Source organism: Bidens hawaiensis, unplaced genomic scaffold (assembly GCF_021521415.1).
Source record: "Bidens hawaiensis isolate Kalapana, Puna unplaced genomic scaffold, B.hawaiensis_p1.1 tig00060276_1, whole genome shotgun sequence".
Taxonomy (NCBI): domain Eukaryota; kingdom Viridiplantae; phylum Streptophyta; class Magnoliopsida; order Asterales; family Asteraceae; genus Bidens; species Bidens hawaiensis.
The window spans coordinates 78,051-87,108 of record NW_027500876.1 but is presented as its reverse complement, the minus strand read 5'-3'; the positions used below and the strand labels follow the sequence as shown (position 1 = coordinate 87,108).

At 38.3% G+C, this 9,058-nt stretch overlaps 1 pseudogene across 1 annotated transcript; it reads left to right on the top strand.

The window, feature by feature from the left end:
• Positions 1–223: 223 nt before the first annotated feature.
• Positions 224–9,016, top strand: LOC143602989 (exocyst complex component EXO70A1-like; annotated as a pseudogene). The gene is made up of 12 exons (XR_013147965.1): positions 224–400; positions 1,239–1,350; positions 1,425–1,623; positions 1,702–1,935; positions 5,627–5,765; positions 5,855–6,066; positions 6,639–6,844; positions 6,936–7,136; positions 7,222–7,321; positions 7,946–8,061; positions 8,155–8,301; positions 8,865–9,016. The product of XR_013147965.1 is annotated as an exocyst complex component EXO70A1-like (transcript).
• Positions 9,017–9,058: the final 42 nt, after the last annotated feature.

Below are 9,058 nucleotides of genomic sequence, written 5' to 3'. Positions count from 1 at the left end.
AATCTTAACCAAACTCATAGATTTGTAATAGTAACGGTTTAAAAGAAGGGTACCAGTAACCATTTTTGGCCAATCTCAATAGACCCACACAAATTAATATACAAACACACCCTGTCAACCAATAATTGTCAACTAACCTTCAATTCAACAACGATTCCCTTGTAAAACCTCATCATCATCATCATCATCATCATCAATCAATTACTTGTTCACAAGCAAAAGCATGGGGGTTCAAGTTCAAATTCGCACAGCAGCAGCAACGGATACTCTGAGCGAGAAAGCCGCGAAGATGCGAGAGTCACTGCAGCAGAGTCAATCCATCACCGATAACATGGTCTCCATTTTAGGTTCCTTTGACCACCGTCTCTCTGCACTTGAAACCGCCATGCGTCCCACTCAGGTTGAAGATCTATCTCACCTTCTTATTGTTAATTAATCAATTCAAGTTATTTTTCTTCCAATTTAATTAGGGCACCGATCTAATTGATTGTTAATTGAGTTATAGTAGATCAATCTATGCTTAATTTCATAGATATATGTTTAGAACGGTGGATTTTGTATTGCAGTAATTTAGGGCTTTTTTGATTTTTTTTTTGGTAATTTTCTATTTTTAGATATGCCTCTAAATGTAGCACTAATCATTTGGTCCTTAAGGTTCCTTGATTTGTTATAGTGAAGGGTATTTTTGTCATTTTACTCACGATTCGATGCTTCAATTGTATGAGTTTTGGGCCAAAAAATGCAATTATAATGTCATTTGAGTGTATTATAGGCATGGATTAGGTTGCACCTGCGATAATTACATAGTGAAGGGTATTTTAGTCATTTTACTAACGATTCCATGCTTCAGTTGTACGAATTTGGGACAAATAATGCAAGTATAATGTTGTTTGAGTATATTATAGGCATAGATTAAGATGCGTGTGATAATTACGTAGTGAAGGGTATTTTAGTCATTTTACTAACGAATCGATGTTTCAATTGTACGAGTTTTGGGCCAAAAAATGCAATTATAATGTCGTTTGAGTATATTATAGGCATGGATTAGGACGCATGCATAATTACATAGTGAAGGGTACATTATTGTTTGGCTAATGATTTGGTTCTCAAGGTTACTTGATTTTTCACGGTGAAGGGTATTTAGTCATTCGACTAATGATTCGATGCTTTGATTGTACAAATTTTGGACCAGAAAATGCAATTATAATGTAATTTGACTATGTTATGTTGTCTTTTAGATTAGGACACATGCGATACGTAGAGCTCACGAGAACATCGATAGGACGTTGAAGGCTGCTGATGTCATATTGGACCGGTTTGATCTTTCTCGTGAGGTTGGTTCTTATTTCTGTTTGTTCTTAATGTTATGTGTTGTATTATTGTTAGTTGATTGAGTATTTATGTTTTGAAATATTTAGGCGGAGGCTAAATTCTCAAAGGGCCACATGAGGATCTTGAGAGTTATCTTGAAGCTATTGAACAATTAAGAAGCAATATTGTGTTTTTTACAAATAATAAAAGCTTTAGAAGTAGTGATGGAGTTATCAGTCATGCAAGTAACTTACTTTCTAAGGCTATATCAAAGCTTGAACAAGAATTTAAACAACTCCTATCATCATACAGGTTCTTTAAATCAATTTAACCCTTTCTAATATTTGTTTCAACTAACTCATTTACTTATATATGGCCTTTCACATTCAGCAAAGCGGTTGAACCTGATCGGTTATATGAATGCTTACCGAGTTCGCTGAGACCGTCTTCTGGATCACCTGATTCAAAGAATCCTTCTAATAATCACGCGGGCCATATTACTGCTGAAAATGCTGTTTTTGCTCCATTAATTCTGATACCACCGCGGGTCCTACCGTTGCTTCATGATCTAGCCCAGCATATGGTCCAAGCTGGTCATATACAGCAGTGCCTTGTGATTTACAGGTAAATAACTACTTTTTTTCTCTATAGTTTGTGAAAAGTTACTACTAGAGTTTACTTATGATTGGGTCTGTTTGGGCTGTGTTTGTATCTCAGATACTAGTAAACCTAAATAACTGGCCCAAACCACTAATCGATGGTAACCGGAAATTATGTTTTAGTTTCGGTTATACCTTGTTCCAAACTGAACCGCACCGAAACTAACCACAGCCCGGTTTATTATATGAAGTCAAAAGAGGAGACGGGTGTGGGCGGTCGGGCCCAAGCCCGGCCCGGTTTAGATTTCTTGCATAATAATTTACTAACCCTAGTTCAGTCTCTATATAAACAACATTATGTACTTGTAATATTGGTCACTCAATAAAGACATACCTAGCTGCCACCCGTGGACGTAGGTCAGTTTAGACCGAACCACGTTAAATTCTCGTGTTCGTTTATTGCTTTCGTGTCGTGTTCGGTTTCGTGTGTGCGTTTAATCCTAACAAGTGGTATCTAGAGCTTAGGTTCGGATCACACGAAGAACACGGTGAACCAGTTCCGCGTGTCGCCGCCGCACCAGTGATCGGGGCTAGGGTTCCGCCGCGTTACCGCTAACTGCTGCTAGGGTTTCGCTGCCACCAGTTGCCACAGGTCAGATTCAGGTTGTCGATCTAGGTTTTCGGTGTTGGCAGCTAGCCGACGTATCCAGCGATCGACCGGAAGGTTGAAAAGAAGGCAGAAGTTTTGCGAGTCGAGATCCTACTTTGCAAAGTACGAGTCAATAACAGCGAATCAAGATCCTATTTTCGTTGAAGAACAGTTTCAAGTCAGAAGAAATTTAAAGAAACTTAGAACCAGTGCCATTGCGTGTTTGTCAGGTTTTATCGTTTCAGTTTAAAGTTTCAGTTTCTGATTTTCAGTTCGATATTCCGCTGCGTATAAATAGGTTGATTTTTTAACAGAGTTCAGTAGAACAATCGTTAAGTTCAGGCTCGTGTTGCTGTGTTTGTCTCTGTTTTATCCAGTTTTTCGTTTTAGTCATTGTTATGGCAGAAGACGGAAAGTTTTCGATACAGAAGTTTGACGGACAGAAGTTCGGTTGGTGGAAGATGCAGATTGAGGCACTACTTTGTCAGAAAGACTTGGATGTAGTGTTTGAGGATGAAAAACCAGAAAAGTTGTCAGAAGCAGATTGGAAGAAGTTACACAAGAAAGCTAGGGCTTGTATTACATTGTCGTTGTCGGAAGATGTGGCGTTTAACGTCATGAAAGAAACCACAGCCCGTGGTATGATGGACGCACTATCCAACATGTATGAGAAGCCTTCGGCAGCGAATAAGGTCTATCTTATCCGAGAGCTAGTGACAACAAGAATGAAAGAGGGTGGGTCAGTTACAACTCATATCAATAATCTTAATTCGATCTTGTCCCGCTTAGTGTCAGTTGACATTAAGTTTGATGATGAAGTTCAAGGCCTCTTGTTATTATCCTCTTTGCCCGACAGTTGGTCGCAAACAGTGACTGCAGTTTGTAGTTCGTCTACAAATATTACTTTCGATGGGATTCGAGATCTGATTCTGGGAGAAGATTCAAGACGCAGAAGTTCAGGTGAATCATCAGGCAATATGCTAGTCACGGAAGGTAGAGGCAGGAGAAAACAGCGAGGCAGTGGGAGCAGGAAGAGGAGGCAGTCTAAGACTCGTAAGGATATTGAATGTTGGGGTTGTAAAGAGAAAGGACACTTCAGGAATCAGTGTCCGAATGGTAAGAAAGAGGTGAACGTTACAGAAGACGACACAGATGACGGGGTCAGTAGTGATGAGGCTTTGGTTTGTAGTGTTGAGAGTAGCGTTGATGCTTGGGTGATGGATTCTGGTGCATCGTTTCATGCCACTCACTGTAGTGAAACGATGAAGAATCTTAAATTTGGGGATTTTGGAAAGGTTCGACTAGCGAATGATGATATTTTAGAGGTTACGGGTATGGGAGACGTTGATTTGATAACTTCAGCCGGTACTTCTTGGACTTTGAAAGACGTGAGGGTTATTCCAAGTTTGAAGAAACGTTTGATATCAGTTGGGCAGTTGGATGACCAAGGGCACGATGTTAAGTTCGGGAATGGGCAGTGGAAGGTAGTCAAAGGGAATCTCGTGGTTGCTCGTGGCAAGAAAATGGGTTCGTTGTATATGGTCGATATGTCACCGAAAGGAGTGGATCCAGTTTTGGTGAAAGACAAAGTCCGGTTCACAGAATCTCGTGGGCAGAAGAAGGTTCGTTTTGCAAGTAACAAACCCAGAGCCAAAGTGAAGATTCAGGATGAACGAGCTAGGAAGGTTAAATCAGTTGGGGGACATCGTGACAGTGGGAGCACAGATCGTGTTTCAGTTACAGTTCCAGGTCGACAGTGGATTAAGAAAACCAGTATTCCAGCTGTAAAAGTCTCTCCAATGAATTACTTGCTGAATATGGAGAGTGTTTGTTCTCAGGTTATCTCAGGATCCGGTAGTTCGTTACAGTGGGAGCCGGTAGGGACAGAGAATGGGTCAGGGGCAGTTTCAGCCGTGACTGACGTGTTGGAGCTCCGGGGAGCTTCAACGGGCCTTCAGGTTAATTGATGAGAAGGCGGTGGCAACTAGAAGAAGTTTAATGTTCAGATTACAGAAGTACAATCAGGAGTGCAGACGAGAGTACTCAAGGCCTCCGAGTGGGAGATTGTTGGGTTCGTAGGCCTTGTTGGCCCGGTTTATTATATGAAGTCAAAAGAGGAGACGGGTGTGGGCGGTCGGGCCCAAGCCCGGCCCGGTTTAGATTTCTTGCATAATAATTTACTAACCCTAGTTCAGTCTCTATATAAACAACATTATGTACTTGTAATATTGGTCACTCAATAAAGATATACCTAGTTGCCACCCGTGGACGTAGGTCAGTTTAGACCGAACCACGTTAAATCCTCGTGTTCGTTTATTGCTTTCGTGTCGTGTTCGGTTTCGTGTGTGCGTTTAATCCTAACAGTTACTACTAGAGTTTACTTATGATTGGGTCTGTTTGGGCTGTGTTTGTATCTCAGATACTAGTAAACCTAAATAACTGGCCCAAACCACTAATCGATGGTAACCGGAAATTATGTTTTAGTTTCGGTTATACCTTGTTCCAAACTGAACCGCACCGAAACTAACCACACCAAACCCGCACTGAGCATGGGAACTGAACCACACCAAAACCAAACAGAACAAAAATGAACCGAACCTGGGAAGCGCGAACCACACTAAACTTGTTTGAATGGTTATTGGATTTATGGTCCAAATTCATTATATTGGGCCAAAATCTTTAGACCCAAATTCATGAATAAGTGTGAAACAAATTTTTAGGCCAATAGTTTAAGGCACAAATTCATTATTTTGGACCAACTTTTTTCAGGTCGACAGATTTCAAGCACAAATGTAAAACCAAAAACTGACCCATGACCGAACCCGTACATAAAACCGGAAACCAAAAAACCAAACTTTTGATTTTGGTTCGGTTTGAACCCTAAATTGACCCAAACGGCCAAACAGAACATAGGTTTTGAGTATTAGAATTGCAGTAGATAGATCGTTTCAACCTGCAAAGTGTGCAAGGGTACATGTTTATTATTAAGTACATGTAACTGATTCAAATAATTAAGCAAACGTATATAAACAAATGAAGTATAAGTGGTCTTTTCATTTTTGATTAGGGATACGCGTTCTGTAGTCTTAGAAGAAACCCTTCAGAAACTGGGAGTTGAAAAACTTAGCAAAGATGATGTCCAAAAGATGCAGTGGGAGGTTTTGGAACTCAAAACCGGGACGTGGATTCATTTCATGCGTATTGCTGCAAGTTTATTAATTAGAAAGTTACAAAATATAAATAAATAAATATTGCAACATGCACTTGGTTATATCTAATCTTATGTTAAAAACAGGTGAAATTAATATTTACCGCAGAAAGAAAAGTTTGTGATCAAATGTTTGATGGCACTGAATCACTTAAAGATCAGTGTTTTGCTGAAGTGACAGCTGGCAGTGTCGCCATGCTTCTTAGTTTAGGGATGCAATTGCCAAAAGCAAGAGATCACCAGAGAAATTATTTGTGCTTTTGGACATGTATGAGATCATGCGTGAGCTTCACACCGAGGTATGATTATATTCTTACCATCGTTTAGTTAAATGGGTTCGGCCAGTTTTGGGTCGGATCCGTTTAGCTAAATGGGTCATGTACGTATCAACCCAAATTTATCTTTGTTTTATTTTTTTTAAATGTGTTTTATGTCGTAAGTTATATTAATTGGGTAATATACGCCAAAATTTTAAACTTAAAAGAGAAATATGATGCAAGATTTATAATTATAATATTATTGGTTATATACATTTGTACTTTTTGTTATATAATTGTAATTGTAATTTTAAAGTATTAGTATGCGGAAAAATGAAAATTCAAACATATTCGGGTTAAACGTGACATTTTGGTGTCAACGCACAAATATTCATGTTGTGTTGGGGTACAAATGTCTGAGTGTCTGACTTATGTCGGGTTGGACCTGCAAACACGCCCCGTTTGGCACACAAGCTGTGATTGACCTGATTCCATTAGTTGGTAGGGTATATCAGTGGGGTCCCATGAGTTTACGAAGTAAGAGGCTCTCACGGTTGCAAAGATAACTGTATAATTAATGGTCTGGTTAGTGCTTACACGTTGAATGGTTGCAGATTGAATCACTTTTTAGAGGCAAAGCATGCAAAGAAATTAGAGAATCAGCTCTAGGTTTGACCAAAAGACTTGCTCAAACAGCTCAAGACACATTTGGGGACTTTGAGGAAGCTGTTGAAAAAGATGCAACAAAAACAGCCGTCTCAGATGGAACCGTTCATCCTCTCACAAGCTATGTCATCAACTATGTCAAATTTCTGTTCGAGTACGTGTCATCAAACTATGTATTGAATATTAATGTATTATGAGTTTGTAATGTCACTTATTGTTTTGACATAATCTATTTGTTGACTCAGTTACCAGACAACTCTAAAACAACTATTTCAAGAGTTTGAAAACGGGGAAGACTCGAATTCACAGCTAGCATCCGTAACAATGCGGATTATGCAGGCGCTTCAAATCAATTTAGAAGGAAAGTCAAAACAGTATAAAGGTCCCGCTTTGACCAACTTGTTTCTCATGAATAATATTCACTATATGGTCAGATCCGTATGCAGGTTCGATATTTTCAATATAATGGTTATTTTACTTTTTATTTATTTCTATTTATTTATTATTATTTTTTTAAAAAAATTGGTGTAGGTCGGAAGCAAAGGATTTGTTGGGGGACGACTGGGTGCAATGACACCGAAGGGTTGTTCAACAACATGCTAATCAATACAAGAGGATAGCTTGGGCAAAGGTAGATTATTTCAAACAATAAAATTAGGCCTGTAAACATACCTCACATTTAGTGAACAATTTGTGAACCGTTTGGTGGGAAGTTTGTTTATGTTCGTTTATTTAATAAACGAACGATCACAAACAAAAACTTTTGTTCATTTAGTTAAACGAACGGACATGAACACATGCCCCATTTGTTCATTTATGTTTGTTAGTTTACATATGTTTAAGTTCGTTCATTTACATTCGTTTCTAATTAAAATTTTTGGCCCATTACAACTTAGTATAGTTTTAATAACTTTTTAGGCCCAATACATTGTTTTTCACATTACTTTTACTAGTTTTAGCAAAGTTATATATGTTCGTTCGTTCATGTTCAGTTATGTTAGTTTGTGAACCATCCGTTTATACTGTTAACGAATGAACATCTTCTTTTTCTTAACGAATGAACACGAACCAGAAAACCCTGTTCGCTTAATTGTTCATGCCATCATGTTTGATCGTGTGTTTCATTAAAGTTAAACAAACAAACACGAACATGCTCCGTTCGTGTCCATTCGGTTTATTTACAAGCCTAAATAAAATACTTTTTAATAACTATGTTATAAAGTTATATTAAAATTTTGTGTTGACTTTTCAACAGATCCTGCAATGTCTCACAATTCAAGGGTTGACTTCATCCGGAGGCAGTGGTTCGGTTGGAGGCGGTGATGGAGGAAACAGTAGCAGAGCCTCACGAGCACTTGTAAAAGATCGTGTGTAATTTCAAATAAATTATTTGTTTGAAAATGTTTAAATAACGTTTTCATGAATTTATGTTAATTAAAATATATTGAAATGTGGCGGTTTTAGGTTGAAAATCTTCAATAGTCAGTTTGAGGAGCTTCATCAAAGACAATCTCAGTGGACCGTTCCTGACACCGAGCTAAGAGAGTCTTTAAGGCTTGCGGTTGCTGAAGTCTTGTTGCCTGCTTACAGATCCTTTATCAAACGTTTTGGGTAATACTATATAAAAAAATTTATAACCATATTTCATAGGGCTGCTATACGAGTCTGTGTTTGCAGGTTGTCAGGTCAAACCCAAACACAATTCCCCACATATGAACCCAAACACAACATATTTGCTAGGGTTTACACGAATACAACCTGTTTAACCCAAAAAAGAATTTAATTATTTTTCTTTTTCTTTTTGCAAACTAATACTTTAAAATTCTAAATATACATATTATTTTTTGTTTTCTAAATCAATTGTGTTTGAGATATGCCAATTTATTTTTAAAATTTTGGCATAAGAACGCCAAACAGTTTAACACAAACGCATTTTGGAGAAAATAAAATATAAATGAATGGGCTAATAGGCCAACCCGTGATCCTATTGGGTTCGACACGAACACAACCTGTTTAGCTAAACATGTTCGCGGGTTCAACGTGAAACTGACCCTACCCTGTTTAGACTAAATCCATTCCTGTGAATTTCATGTCGTGTTAGAAATTCACACCCTTAATATTTCACGCATTTGCTAATTTTATAAAATTATATACATTTTTTTTTACTTTTGCAGGGCACTTGTTGAGAATGGGAAGAATCCTCATAAATACATCAGGTATACAGCGGAGGATCTTGACCGCATGCTTGGTGAGTTTTTTGAGGGTAAAATTTCGAATGAAGCGAGACGGTGAAGTTGAATTACTCTTTTGCCCTTTGTGGTAGTGAATGATAGGCCTGTAAACGAACCAAACGTTCGGTGAACTATCG